This window comes from Eleutherodactylus coqui, chromosome 3 (genome assembly GCF_035609145.1).
Source record: "Eleutherodactylus coqui strain aEleCoq1 chromosome 3, aEleCoq1.hap1, whole genome shotgun sequence".
Classification (NCBI taxonomy): Eukaryota; Metazoa; Chordata; class Amphibia; order Anura; family Eleutherodactylidae; genus Eleutherodactylus; species Eleutherodactylus coqui.
The window spans coordinates 86710266-86724559 of NC_089839.1; the positions used below are offsets into that span (position 1 = coordinate 86710266).

The window sequence follows — 14294 nt, forward strand, 5'->3', positions numbered from 1 at the left end:
CTTGCTTTCTCCCTTGGTGTAATTTTTGGTAGTTCTACAGCCATTCCTTGCCGTAGGCCCATGCTTGAGCGTTCTGTTCGCCTGGTGGAATTTGTGTATGACATTACTTTTAAAATAAGCAGCCCACCTGCTGTCTTGCGTGGGATAATTTTTAGTAGCTCTACAGCTGTTCTTTGGAGAAGGTCCGCGCTTGAGTGTTGTGTTCATCTTGTAGAATTCGTCCTTTGACATTGCTTAAAACAAGGAGCACACGGGCTGTCTTGCATAGCATAATTCGTGACCTAGGATACCCTATGTTGGTCTTCTTTTGTTCTCAGTAAAACGCCTGTTCTATGATTGAGTCTTACACCACCATACACTATTTTTACTAATTGTTAACAGCACAGTATTTCCCAGATGTATGACTGTATTCCCATGCAATTTGGGGGGCTTTGGCTGAATTGGGGACCTTCTGCAGGGCAAATTAGTGAACCTGATTTTTACTCCCATTGACTTTACTTGGAGTCAGAATCGACTGTCCTGACTCACAATGATTTTGGTGAAATTGGTCAGATTGCGACACAAACAGATTATTGTTAATGATTAATGAGGGATTTCTTGTTCAGTACCGTGTTGGTCAAAATCGCTCTTTTACAAGTGCTGCAGCAGTCACATGGGTTGTTTACCCATCAATGACCACGGAAAACCCCTTTAACCTAAATGTTACAGCAATCTACCCTGGATACGCCTGCCCGGGTTGCCCTGGATCTTACCCGCAACCCCTTTCTCTGCCTACTTGCCTCCACTCCTGGCTAACACCAGGCAGGCAACTGGGCGGTGGTCCCCACGCTATCTAGGGACCGAGAAGGAGCGTTGGCATACCTAGATGAAATGGGTAGACTACCGACAGGACAGGCAGATGAAAAAAAACAAGACAAAACAATACAAATAGTACCGAGGCATATGGTAACGAAATAGCAGACAAGCTGACAGAGGCAGGAGACCTACAGATGCAGACTAGCTAGCAACCTGAGGGAAACTAATAACTGGCAGTGATTGCAGTCACTGCCAGACTTTTAAACAGAAGCCTCGGGAGGAGCCGGCTCTGCATGGTAACACTAAATTGTGGAAGAAAACAGGTATACTCAAAAAAACAAAGGGAAAACATACAAAATTTGTGTACATGTTACTGGATTTAAAGCTAGGATCCAGTAAGAACCACACATAGATCTTAATAGAGCATTTTGCTGGGTTTTTTGCGTATGCAAAATATGGGCACAAAGAAGAATGGTGAGAATGAACCCATTGAAAACAAGGGGTTCTATTCTCTGCACAATGCACGCGCAAAACAGTGCACAAATATGGTCATTTGAAGCCACCCTAACTCAGCAAAGACAGAACTCAGAACTATTAAGATCAATGGGCAATGCAGATAAGCAATTTTTTTGCAACATCCACTGCCCACACTGCTCAGACAGCACACAGATGACACAGGTCCCTATGATGCTCCAAATTAAAGTCAGTAACCCCCGCTAGAGCCAATAGAAGGCCCGACGGGGATGTCACATATCATATCCTGTAAACCTGCCCAGGGCTCCTACATTAGAAGCCCACGTGACAGGTTTATGGGACATCAACAAGCCTTCTGCCTTCTGAGCGCAGCGTTTTTGTATAATGAACAAGTTTTTTTGTGCGCATATTGGCGTATTTTACTGTACTTTTTTTGCACGCAAGACATGTGCAAAAAAATATGTACCAATTGTAATGGCTAATTAATCTAATGAGTTCCAAATGTGTTCTTTTTCTTTTGAAATTACGCAGTGTTTCACGCATCTCCATTCTCCAAGTGTATTTTGTGAGCTTTTGCGCATCCCTATTAACTTCTATGGGGACTTTGGTGTGCAAGTGCACAGGAAAAAAGGACACGCTGCATTGTTTTGCACAACCAAAATGCACAGGACAAATACTCGCATGTGAATGAATCCATTGAAATCAATGGGTTCTATTCTCTGCGTATTGCGTGTGCAAATATGCCCTTGTGATGCTGGACATGTTTTATTCCTAGAACAATGACAAGCGGTGTGTAATATCAGGGTGTTAAACTGAAATATTTATCTGCAAATTGAAATTTCATGATTTTGTGCTTCTTCACGTTTAGGGTCCATTTACACAGCTGTAGGAGTTTTACGTGCGCCCCTTTGCGCAGTAAAAACACCTGAACAGCAAAGGGCTCGGCGCATATACGCTGATGCCGCGGTGCTGTGGGGCCTAAGGAGACATTCCCCCTTCCGTCCCCCACGCTGGCTCACCTCCTCTCTCCTCCCCTCCGGCCGTTTGCAATGGGAAGGGGTGGGAGGAGGGCGGAGCTAAGCTTCCACCCTTTCCCAGCAGCCAGCAATGGGACGGGGCAGAGCAGGCGGAGCTTAGCTCCGCCCCTCCAATTGCAAACAGTGGCAAGGGGTGGAGAGGAGAAGAGAAGGGGAAGGGATTTTAGCAGTCACGCTACTTAACTCCCTCACTTCTCCGGCAGCTAGCATAGGCTCCCACAGCGTGAAAGCTCCAGGTCGGGCGCTGTTACAACCCGGATATACGCCCCTGTGCACTGATGCATTGTAAGCCAATACATCCGAGGGGCAGCGTATATCAGCCTGGCGTGAAAACCTGACCAATATACGCCCGTGGGAATAAGCCCTTAACATGTTAACATATTGACCCTTTATGTAGCTCCTGACCGTCAGTCAAAGCTGAATGTGGCTCCCAAAATACAGGGTTGGAGGACTCCGAGTTACCGCTCATGCACCTTAACTTCGGCAGTTCCATTTGGAACCTCCTTTGCTAATTTCCACTATAAAACAGAGCAAAAAAGTATTGCATGCTGCGCTATTTTGTCCTGTGAAATGCCAGTTGGAAACCAAGCAGACTCCATCATAGTCAGTGGGATCCATTAAGTGTTGTTCGGTTCCGTCATTAGGTGGATCTGTTCGGCCAGGGGGTGCTGTTCTTCTAGTTCCCAAACGGCGGAGGAGGACAGAAACTTGTATTGCTGATGTTAACAAGACCTAATTCTGTCCATCATAACAGAAAATAGTAACCACAAAGAACAAGCTTTAGGCCGGCTTCACACGGGTTTATTATGCACGTAATATGCAATGAGTAAAACCAATTCATTTCAATGGGTTTTTTCACATGTGCATATTTTGCACGTGCTTTTCGTTTGTGTGAAAAAATATCCAGCATGTTCTATTTTCGTGCATAATATGCAGGAAAATAGCCTATAAAAAAACGTATTAAACTTAATTATCTAGTGAAATTAATGGGAGCACACTTGTGTTTTTTCTTGAGCAGGCAAATACACAGTGCATGTGTGTGCAAAAAAAGTGCATAAACACGCAATGCCAAGCATGCAAAAAAATGCCCAAAGACGCAATGCCAACTGCGCAAAACGCTGCACAAATGCGCATGTAAATGTGCTAGCACCTGTGTAAATGAGCCCTTATAACAATCATGACAAATGCATTTTTAGGGCCTATTTACATGAGCGTATATCGGCCAGGCGTTAAAACGTCCAGCTGATATACGCTACTGCGTGATGCACGTGGCGGCGTATACGCCGTCGGGCAGTGGGAGACCTAAGCTGTCTTCCCCTTCCCTCCCCCTTGCTGTGGAGGAGGCAGGATGGGGCGGGAGCTAGTGTGCTGGGTTCCCGCCCCTCGCTGATGTTTGCAATAAGAGGGATGGGACAGGGCGGGGCTTAGATCCACCCCCATACCACCCCTCCCATTGCAAACAGCAGCAAGGGACAGAGAGGAGAAGAGAAGGGGGACGGAGTTTAGCAGTCACGCTGCTAAACTCCCTCCCACCTCCCTTCTCCTGCAGCTGTCATTGGCTGCCATAGGAGTCAATGCAGCTGAGGCCGCCAATGTAAGGACGCTTTTACGCTGCAGAGATTTGTCCCTGTGCACTGATGCATTGTAAACCAATGCATCAGAAGGGCAGCGTATATCGGTCATGGCGTGAAAACACGGCCGATATACGCCCATGTGAAGAAGCCCTTGAGCTGCTTCACATGGGCATATGTGCAAAACTGTATGCGGTAGCGCAACGCATTTGTGTTGTGATCGAATCTGTTTTTGTGCATGTTGCTGTATTACTTGTGCTGGCTGGGCCACTTCACTGTAGCGCGGTACACAGCCACGCTGCAAGTTAAATGGCTATTTAGTCTAATTAGTTCCCAATGTGTTCTTTTCCCCACGGAATTGCGCAGCTTATTGCACAATTGCGCGGATGTCAGGTGAGCATTTGCAAACCCCTATGAAACCATTGAAATAAATGGGTTTTAGGGCGCCTTCAGACGACCATATATCGGCGGGGGGAGGAGGCTGGAAGGGCCGGGAGCAGTGCTCTGAGCTCCCGCCCCCTCTCCATTCCCCTGCACTATTTTCAATAAGGAGAGGCAGGATAGGGCGGAGCTAATTCTGAAATGTAGCCCCGCCCCACCCCTCCTCCTCTCATTGCAAATAGTGCAGAGGGGCGGAGAGGGGGTGGAGAGGAGGCAGAGAGGGTGCGGGAGCTCAGAGCACTGCTCCCGGCTCTTCCAGCCTCCTTCCCCCGCAGAGCAGGACGTCGTATATCGGCCGGCGTGAATACACGGCGATATATGGTCGTCTGAATGTGCCCTTACTCTGCGTATTGCATGCGCAAACACACTCGTGTGAGTCTGCCTTTAGGCTGGATTCACACAAGTATAAGTGCATTTATGTGTGCATTTGCGCTGTTTATGCGCAGTTCGCGTTATATTTTTAGGGCTCTTTCACACGGGCGTATTTTTCATCAGTATCTTGTGAGCCAAAACCCAACATGGAACATACAGAGATAAAGTATAATTGAAAGATTTGCATTTTTTCCATATTTTGCACCCACTCCTGGTTTTGGCCCCCAAAATACTGATGAAAAATACGCCCGTGTAAATAAGGCCGTATGCTCATGTGTGTGTGCTTGGACAAACGAACATGTTTTCGGTAACAATGGGTGTGCAAATCATACCTGCAAAATGTGACAAAACGAGGCCATTGATTAAAAAACAAAACAGGCCTTGTATTATCTTTCTGGGTTTTTTTTTCCGTGCCCAATAGTGATACAAAATAAAGACTTTTGACTGGTTTGTCCGCAAATCTGCTCCACAGCAGTGAGCGAATTGTGCATGCGCTTGTCTGTCGAAGCCCTTTTACTGTATTTTTTGCCGACACATGCCCTACGTATTTGCACTTGCAAAAAACATGCAAGCGTGCTCCCATCGATTTCAATGGGCAATTAAGTTTCATATTGGCTAATTGGTGTGTAATATGCCCCAAAATAGGTCAGGCTGCAGTTTTTTACTAGTTTGAAACCCGCTACATAGATGCATACATGTGAACAAACCCATAGAAATGAATGGGCTTTATTCATAGCGTATTATGTGCCTAAAAATATATGTATAAGCGTAATACACTGCGTAGGTACGCAAATGTGTAGAAGTGAATCAGTATACAGAATAATTCAACCATCCTCTTTACTTTGCAAATAATAACTGTTTATCATCTCTTCTGATTTATAAACAATATGCAAAATTAGCTTTTTTTAGTCCAAAATCTGTTTCCCTGGCATTGCAGCACTGAGTGGGTTGTATGAGCCATCTATGATCACAAACCTCTAGAAGCATGAAGTTAAAGAGCAGTCAATTAGCAGAAGGTCTGCCCTCTCCTCTGGTGACTCCTCCTCCTCCCTTCACCCTGCCAAGCAGTGCCTACAGCAGGCACCCCACCCATACCAGCAGCCCATTACCTGCCCCCTCACATCAGACACCAACAGAACCTCACAAAACTGCTGTCTGCAACTGCAACCTGATACAAAGAAGCCTTCCACCTCCCTGCACATCCTCCAACTGCAGTGTGCCTTTTTTGCTTCCCCTCCCTTTGACAGTAGGCACACGTCCTGACAGGAGTCATCTGGAAGGCGGCTTGGGAGGTGACTGCAGAAGAGCTGTCACAGGTGGAGAGATGCTGCTGCTGTGTCTGGTGCTCGTGTAGAGAAGGGAGGTGTCTGCAAGGAGCAGCTGCCCCTTCCTCCAGCTCCTCCACACTAGCGGAGAATCACTGCTTCCTCTGCTGCACTTGGATACATTGTATGACCCACATATCCTCATTGGAAGGAGATCCTAGCTGCGCTGAGGGGCAGACAGACCCCCATGTGCTGAGCAAGAACCAGCAGGAGGGCGAAGCCATCCCCAGACATCGCCCAGAGCTATGTAAGTAGAGAATGGCATCTATGCTGGGAATATATGCGGCTCCCTCCCTGCAGACAAGAAGCGCAGCTTGGTCAGGACTGCATGGATACTGATAGAAGCCACATCTGCTCTTACCCTGCCTATTGATTTGGGCACCATAAATCTCATTGTAATGTGATGGTTCTCTGCTGTGATTTACTTGTGAATATCTTCATTACTGATCATGATGTCTGTCTGTCTGTATCTCTCATATCTATCTATCTATCTATCTATCTATCTATCTATCTATCTATCTATCTATCTATCTATCTATCTATCTATCTATCTATCTATCTATCTATCTATCTATCTATCCACCCATCCATCCTACATATGTAGATTATTACTTAGTGCTTTAGGATATAATATAAGCTGAAGACTAAGAGAACTGGGCTCTTATGGTTGCATTTATATGGAAAATGCAAAAAGAAACCATTGAGGACTTGAATATATATATATATATATATATATATATATATATATATATATATATATATATATATATATATATATATATATATATATCACTGTCCTCTCTTTACAGCAGTTTAGCTATTACTGATGTAAGCAATTGGTGATTTTGACCTGCCAAGCAGTATACTAAACAGTCAGGCTTGTCCCCAATTTTTTGCTCAGTACCAAAATGAGGGGATATCTGAAGTATTTTAATGTTGCCATTTAATACTAATAGCCATAGTGAAACATATTTGGCACTGACTACTCCTGAATGACATTTCATTATGAGGCACACTGAGCATACTGCTCCTGGATTGTCAGTAAAGAAGCATGTATCAATTTATTGGAATCGTTACAATTATAGCATGTTTTTTTGGACTGCTTCATTTAAGAAAGAATACTATATATATATATATATATATATATATATATATATATATATATATATATATATATGTGTGTGTGTTTAATAGCAGCTATAATACAGTATATTGCAATAGTCGCCCTCTTTGGTTAAAGAATTTATTTTCCACCAGATGACTTTTGTGTTTTTAGCTACTTTGCTAGCATGGTTTGGCACACAGAGCTGAGATGACACTGGCATTCATGTATTGCAGATGTTGTAACGACTGTAATTAAAGTGTCTATGCAGAATGAGAAAAAAGGCAAGGGATCAAATTTTAGCAAGGCTTATCTACATGCTGCATTGAGCACATGTCTGACAGGCTCTAACCGTCCAGATCTGGTGATATAGTAGTTCTGTTTTTCTTAGCAAGCTACAGCATTTTGAGCATTCAAGTGAAAACAACAAGCGATAAAATACAGCAGAGTAAAATAATCCAGTTGTGAATAATGCTGATCTTTGCCATAATTATGCTGCAGTGGAAAAGCAAAGGATGTAGTCTGCTGACTACATAACTGGCAATGTATGACATACTGCAATGCGTTGTGCCTTGCACAGCTCAGAATACAACTATGTCGTCTACATCTAATCTATGCCACACTGCATTTTATAAGAAGCTGTCATTGTCTGTAGACTCTGTCATTGGCATACGCAGCACAACTTCAATTACCTAATATATATATTTTAGGATTTGCTATATAAATATTGACTATGAAAGTGCGTGTTATGTAAATCTTATTCTTGTTTTACTATGTGTTTAGCCTCTTATTAGTTTGTTATGTGTTAAGCTTCTTCTTAGTTGTGATAATGCTAGTAATGTCATCAAATGTTACGAATACATTAGTAAGGGTTGTGTAAATTAGATACATCCCTAACTATTGTATTGACATTTTATGGCATTACTAGCAATATCATAACTAACTGAACACATAATAGTAAAGCAAGAACTAATATAATTTAAAGGTTGTTTTCTCAAGTAAAGCTTGTGTTGTGAAATTCATAAAAAGTTGTGAATTGCTAAATATATGATCAATGAACAAAGAGGAGATAATTATCTGATCTCTAGGTGATGGCACATTAATAATCCTCGCTTTCAATCATATTATTCAGCTAGGTCAGTGGGACATAAATGACATCAGACAATTCTAGGACCCATGTGCTCTCTGCTTGTGAAATTTACTAGGTCACTTTATTGGAGAATGATCAGTAAGCATCATGTTTTGGATCTATACTCCAACTTCCAACTGGATAGATATTAAAGGAAAATTAATGAAAGAGAATTTGCACTTAAAATATTTTTATATAGAGATGCTAGCAGCATGGTGTTAGACGCCATCTTGTAGACTTTTATATAAGTAGAGTGGACTGTTGAACCAGTGGGTAGTTGTCATGTTCATTTTGTCCAATGCAGCACAAAACACTCGAGATGGGGAGGTGGCGTTAAGATTTCATGGGGAATTAATAGCCAGATGATGGAAACCAGGCACTACAAAGAAAAGTGTCATGGGAGGGAATCAAGATCTTTCTCAAAATTGTCCCTAACTGACAATGCATGAAAGTAGGGATACAGCCCTGAAAAGAGCAACCCCACGTTGAGAACATAAGTGGATTCCCTGAAGTCCCTAGATGTTGGTAGGATGGGGAGTAACAGAAGAGAAGAAAGACCAGATGAGGCCCAAACGGAAGTGGAGAATATGGAGGAGGGGGCTCACACAGTAAGGGGTTGAAACAGGGCAGGACAAATAATGCAGAAGAAGTAGCAAAAATTTGTCAAGATAAAGACTAACATATTGACACTGAAAAATTAGGGGCAAAATTAGAAACGATCCAAGCAAGGCAAAAGGTAAGAGCAGGCTTTTCCCAACTGCGACCTAGCCCAAGGTACAGGAAGTATTACCAGCATCCGTTGCACAGAGGCAACAGATTAAATACCCCACAGGACTCATTCATAGGCTGACTGAGACAATTGAATGCACAGCCTGCCTATCAGCAACATAACAGAAGGTAGATGTGACCCCAACGGTGCCCAGTGAAAAATGACAATACGAATTTACCGGGAGCTGCGTCACTTGGTCCAGCACTAACATCGTAACAAAACCCAAAAGAGGACAACGTGGACAGTGCTGTAAAAGTAGCATTTTGTGGTGTCCACAGGTTGCATTGTAAGGCCTCATACACATGGCCATGTTGCAATTCTGTACATTCCTGGTTGTACAGGGCCATAATGCAACACCTATAGGCTGATGCGGGGCTATACTCTGTTTGTGTATGCCTGCTTTTTGTATGTACAATGGCATACAGAAGAGTAGCCACTTCTCTGTAGGGACATCTTATGCCCCTATACAGGCTGTGTGCACAACTGTCCTGGATGACTATAGCACATGTCAATGTAGTAGTATGTAAAATGCATATATTCATAGTACATTCCATGGTACCATGATTGTCACTGCACTTCAGGATGGAATGGTTCTTTGACCAACATATATTATTACCCTTTATTGTTAAAGTTCTCCATGCTTTCAGTAACTGATATAATAAAAATTCTCTTTGCTGTGCTTCAGTATGTCAAGACTCAATAAACGCTTTAGTAACCCTCTATTCACAAGCACCGGTCATATACATAGCAATGAAATGTAACACCCTAGTAATCTCGGACTTTAGTTGCTCATATACAACCAACAACTGTTGGATGACCGATTGTTCGTCTGACAGCGGTTTCACTCTGCTGCTTCATACATATAAATATTTGACTCAGCCGAACGTTCATGTGTTTAAGGAGGTAAGCCGCAGCTAGACAGATCTTGCGCTGGCTGATTTCCTGCGGAACGAAACGATTGGACATTGAAATTCAGTAACCCCGATTCGCCTTTCCCCAATATCATCTGTTGAAGAAAGTTGAGCCACCCTCACACACATCACAGAATCATCTGGCCTTGCAGATATTGGCGGGTTTGGACAACTAAAGTCTAAAATATATGGGGACTCTAAACTGAAATGCAGAAACAACTCTCACCTCCATATTGTTATTTCATAGTGACAGTTGGCAGTCTGTCTTTTATCATTAGGGTGGTGACTTCATGGTGACTACTATAAACATGTTAATGTGATTGCACATGCCATTGTTGTGGTAAGAGGGAGGGGTAGGTGTGTTGCTTGTTTGCTGCTGGAAAGTAGAAGGGTGGAAAGTAGAAGATATGTTGTGTATTTTAATAAATGTTCATTAGCATGGTAATCCTCATTGTCTGCCTATTTGCAGTTCGTGATATGTGACCTAAGGAATGTTTCAACAATGTAAAGTCACGTGCACATTATGTCTTTCTCTTGCATCATTTCTTTCAAGAGATGAAGTCCAGGCATTGAAAAATGATGCCATATTTAATCCTACCAATTGATTTAGTTATAGGGGTTTTCCAGGATCACATTACTGATGGCCTATCCAACGATCAGCTATTTGAAGGTGCAGTGGCACCCTTCATACAAGAGTTGGACCCACCGATCTGAAATTGACGGCCTATCCTGAGGTTAGGCCATCTACAGTGGATATAAAAAGTCTACACACCCCCTATTAAAATGCCAGGCTTTTGTCATGTTAAAAACTCCAACAAAGATGAATCATTTCAGATTCATTTCACCTTCAATGTGACCCGTAATCTGTACAATTCCGTGGGAAAACAGACTGAAATCTTTTAGGGTGAAAAGATTTAAAAAGAAACCTAAAATAATGTGGTTGCATAAATATACACACTCTTCTTGGGTAGATGTCTATCAGCATGGCACATCTTCACTTGGCTATCTTTGCCTGCTCTTCCTTGCAAAAATGCTCCAAATCTGTCAGACTGCGTGGGCATCTCATGTGTAGCGCCCTCTTCAGGACAACCTACAGATTTCCAATGGGATTTAGGTCTGAGCTCTGGCTAGGCCATTCCAAAACTGTGATCTGCTTCTGGTGAAACCCTTCTCTTGGTGATCTGCTTTGGGTCGTTGTCGTGCTGAAAGGTAAAATTCCTCTTCATTTTCAGCTTTTTAGCCGAAGCCTGAAGGTTTTGTGCCAAAATGGACTGATATTTGGAAGTGTTCATAATTCCCTCCACCTTGACTGAAGCCCCAGTTCCAACAGCAGAAAAACAGTCCCAAAGCATAATGCTGCCTCTACCATCTTCCCTGCGGGTCTGGTGGTCTTCTGGTGATGCACAGTGTTGGCTTTGCACCACAGAATACCTTTTGGAATTATGGCCAAAAAGTTCCCCTTTGATCCTATCAGAGCATAACACGTTCACTTGATGTAGATTTTGGCAAAACATAGCTGGGCTTGGATATTTTTATTTGTCAGAAAAGACTTCCGTCTTGCTCCCCTCCCCCACAGCCCAGACATATGAAGAATACGGGAGATGGTTGTCACATCCAGTACTTGCCAGATGTTCCTGCAGCTCCTTTAATGTTGCTTTCAGCAGTCCAATGGACCAATTATCTTCCTGCCTTTTTATCAATTTTTGAGGAATGTCCAATTCTTGGTAATTTCACTGTTCTGCAAAATTGAATCCACTTCTTGATGAACATCTTCACTTTATGACATTGTATATATAATACCTTGGAAATTTTTCTTCTCCTGACTGACACCTTTCTACAATCTGATCCCTTTGATGTGCTGTAAGCTCTTTAGGAACCAATTGAGAAAATGTCAGGAAATTCTCCCAGAAGAGCTGAACGTTATATGGGGTAAATCAGAATCCCTGTAAATAACAGCAGCGGAGTACTGACTACTATTTATCATGACTTTAAATGTGATTGGCTAATTCTGAACACAACCACATCTCCAAATATAAGAGGGTGTTCACACTTATGTAACCACATTATTTTAGTTTTGTTATTTTTCTTTTTTCACTCTAAGTGATTTCAGTTTGTTTTCCAATGGAATTGTACAGATTACGGGTCACATTGAAGGTGGAAATAAATTTGAAACATTTCATCTTTGCGGGATTTTTTAACATGACGAAAGCCTGGCATTTTAACAGGGGTGTAGACTTTTTATATCCACTGTATATAGTAAACCTGGAAAACTCCTGAAAACAAGGTGACTAGGAGTACAAAAACAGCTAAGCACGACAGGACTCCCATTTATGACATATTCTGTGGACATGGCGTAAAAGTTACAGATGAAACACAGCTCCCATTGAATTTAATCAGACCCCAGTCTGCAATTACAAATGCCGGCCACTGCATATGGGTCGGAGAAGCAGCTTCTGCTCTGACCCCTGTGTATCCTGACACTGACAGCAGGCACACGATCTGCTGGAGTCCCGAGCAGTGAACCCCAGCCAATTAACTATTGAGGACCTTATTCACACAACTCTATATGTATGCAGATATTTTGCCTCATCAGAAAATCACGCAACAATCGTGACGATCTGAAGCATTGGAAGTATTTATTCAGATGAATGATTTTTGGGTGCATAAAAAAATAACACATACACAACTGTTTTCAGTCGCTGATTTTATACGTCATGTCAAAAGATAGGCCTTGCCCTATCTTTTGCCAAGATATGAAGGAAGCTCCCATAGACTTCAATGGAAAAAAAGGAAGGGAGCTACTCGGCATACAACGCTGTGAAAAGAAACACACAACTGGCCCGATTCAAGCATTATTGGTAATTCCGAGTAATTAATAATGATCAATGGTTTTTCGCGCTCTGCATATTGTTTGGCTGATACGCAGCAGTGGCCCCTGAGAATGGCAAAAAATATACAACTAAAGTTTGGCATTCGATCGCGGCAATTTTTCATTTATGCTATTTTATGAACGTAAGAACTCATATGGTCGCGTGAAAGAGCCCTTAAGAATAGGTCATTAATAGCATTTTGCATTGAAACGCTCTTTTAATATACTCCATATACAATCATTATGTTCACAGGCAAGTGTCATTTAATAATAAGCCTATGTACTGCAGCATGTGCTTTATCTGTTGGGCCACCATGTACTGGCTGCTATAAAGGCCTTAGTTTGTTGTTGGATTCCATAAAGAGAATCCTTAATTAATTCAATTCCGTCTTGTAATGGGGTAACTTTGATAACGGGTTGAAGACTTGCGCTTTAAACAACAGGTAGCCGTGACATGAGCGAGTTTCAGCTAAGAACAAAATTGTAGACAGTTACAATTCTGCAGTTCAGCGCTATTGTGCGCACGGTCTATGGAATGGGGTGACATTGTTTTTGAGTAAACACGGAGCTTTGTGAACATAACACGGGATTTCCTGATGGATGTTGTTTAGTTTAAACAACATCCTGGAGGAATGCTGTGAATGGGAAGTGAAGCTGAAGTCTCCGAGCACGCTGCTGACAATGGACTCATATCCTTCCTGATATTACATGTATCACACAAGACCAGATCTTACTATGTGCTTCCAGAAATTGTACTATGGCGGCTGGTATTTCATTGACAAATGAGCTTCCTATAAAGTCTAAGGCTAAGGCCTCCTTCCACGAGGATATGAGCGGAAAAAAAAAGTATAGTTCGTTCTGCAGAAATGCTACACTCAAGCGCGTGCAAATACGCATATGCTCACGTGAAGGGAGTTTTTGCAAGACATGGCAAGGCATATTCATATGCGTGTGGAAAACAAAGATGCCCCGATTGAAATGGCTAATTAGTCTTAAAGAGTTCCAGATGTTCCAGATTGACTTCTATGGGGAAAATAGAGCATACTGCTTTGTTTTCTGCGCGGTCGAAATGCACAGGAATAATACGCGCATGTAAACGACCCATTAAAATCAATGGTTTCCATTTTCAGCGTATTTTGCGCATAAATTTTGCATGCAAAAATATGTCTGTGTGAATCTAGACTTAGGGGAAAAACGTCCGTACCGCAGGCGTCCGTGTTTGACGGAAAAAGAATGTATGGGTGGCAATGGAGCTGGTAATGCGGATTTTCGTCCGTATGAGGTGCGGGCATTATGCGGGAAATATGCGCAGATCGTCAGCCGTGTGACTGAGCCCCAAAGCCTTCACAGGACCGTATGCGGATTTGTGTGTGCACGAGAGTAGCATTTCTGTGGAATGAACAATACGTTTTTACATACGCATCAACTTATTTTACTGTACTTTTTGCACCCCGCCAGACATGTTCATTTGCACTCGGCAAACAAAAGACACAACAATT

At 42.6% G+C, this 14294-nt stretch overlaps 1 protein-coding gene across 1 annotated transcript in view; it reads left to right on the top strand.

The window, feature by feature from the left end:
• The first annotated feature begins 5775 nt into the window (after window positions 1–5775).
• Window positions 5776–14294, top strand: part of CDC42EP3 (CDC42 effector protein 3) — a 50663-nt gene continuing 42144 nt past the window's right edge. Inside the window, exon 1 of the mRNA XM_066595831.1 lies at window positions 5776–6262. The gene's annotated coding sequence lies outside the window, so the exon portion shown is untranslated. The remainder of the gene's footprint in view (window positions 6263–14294) is intronic.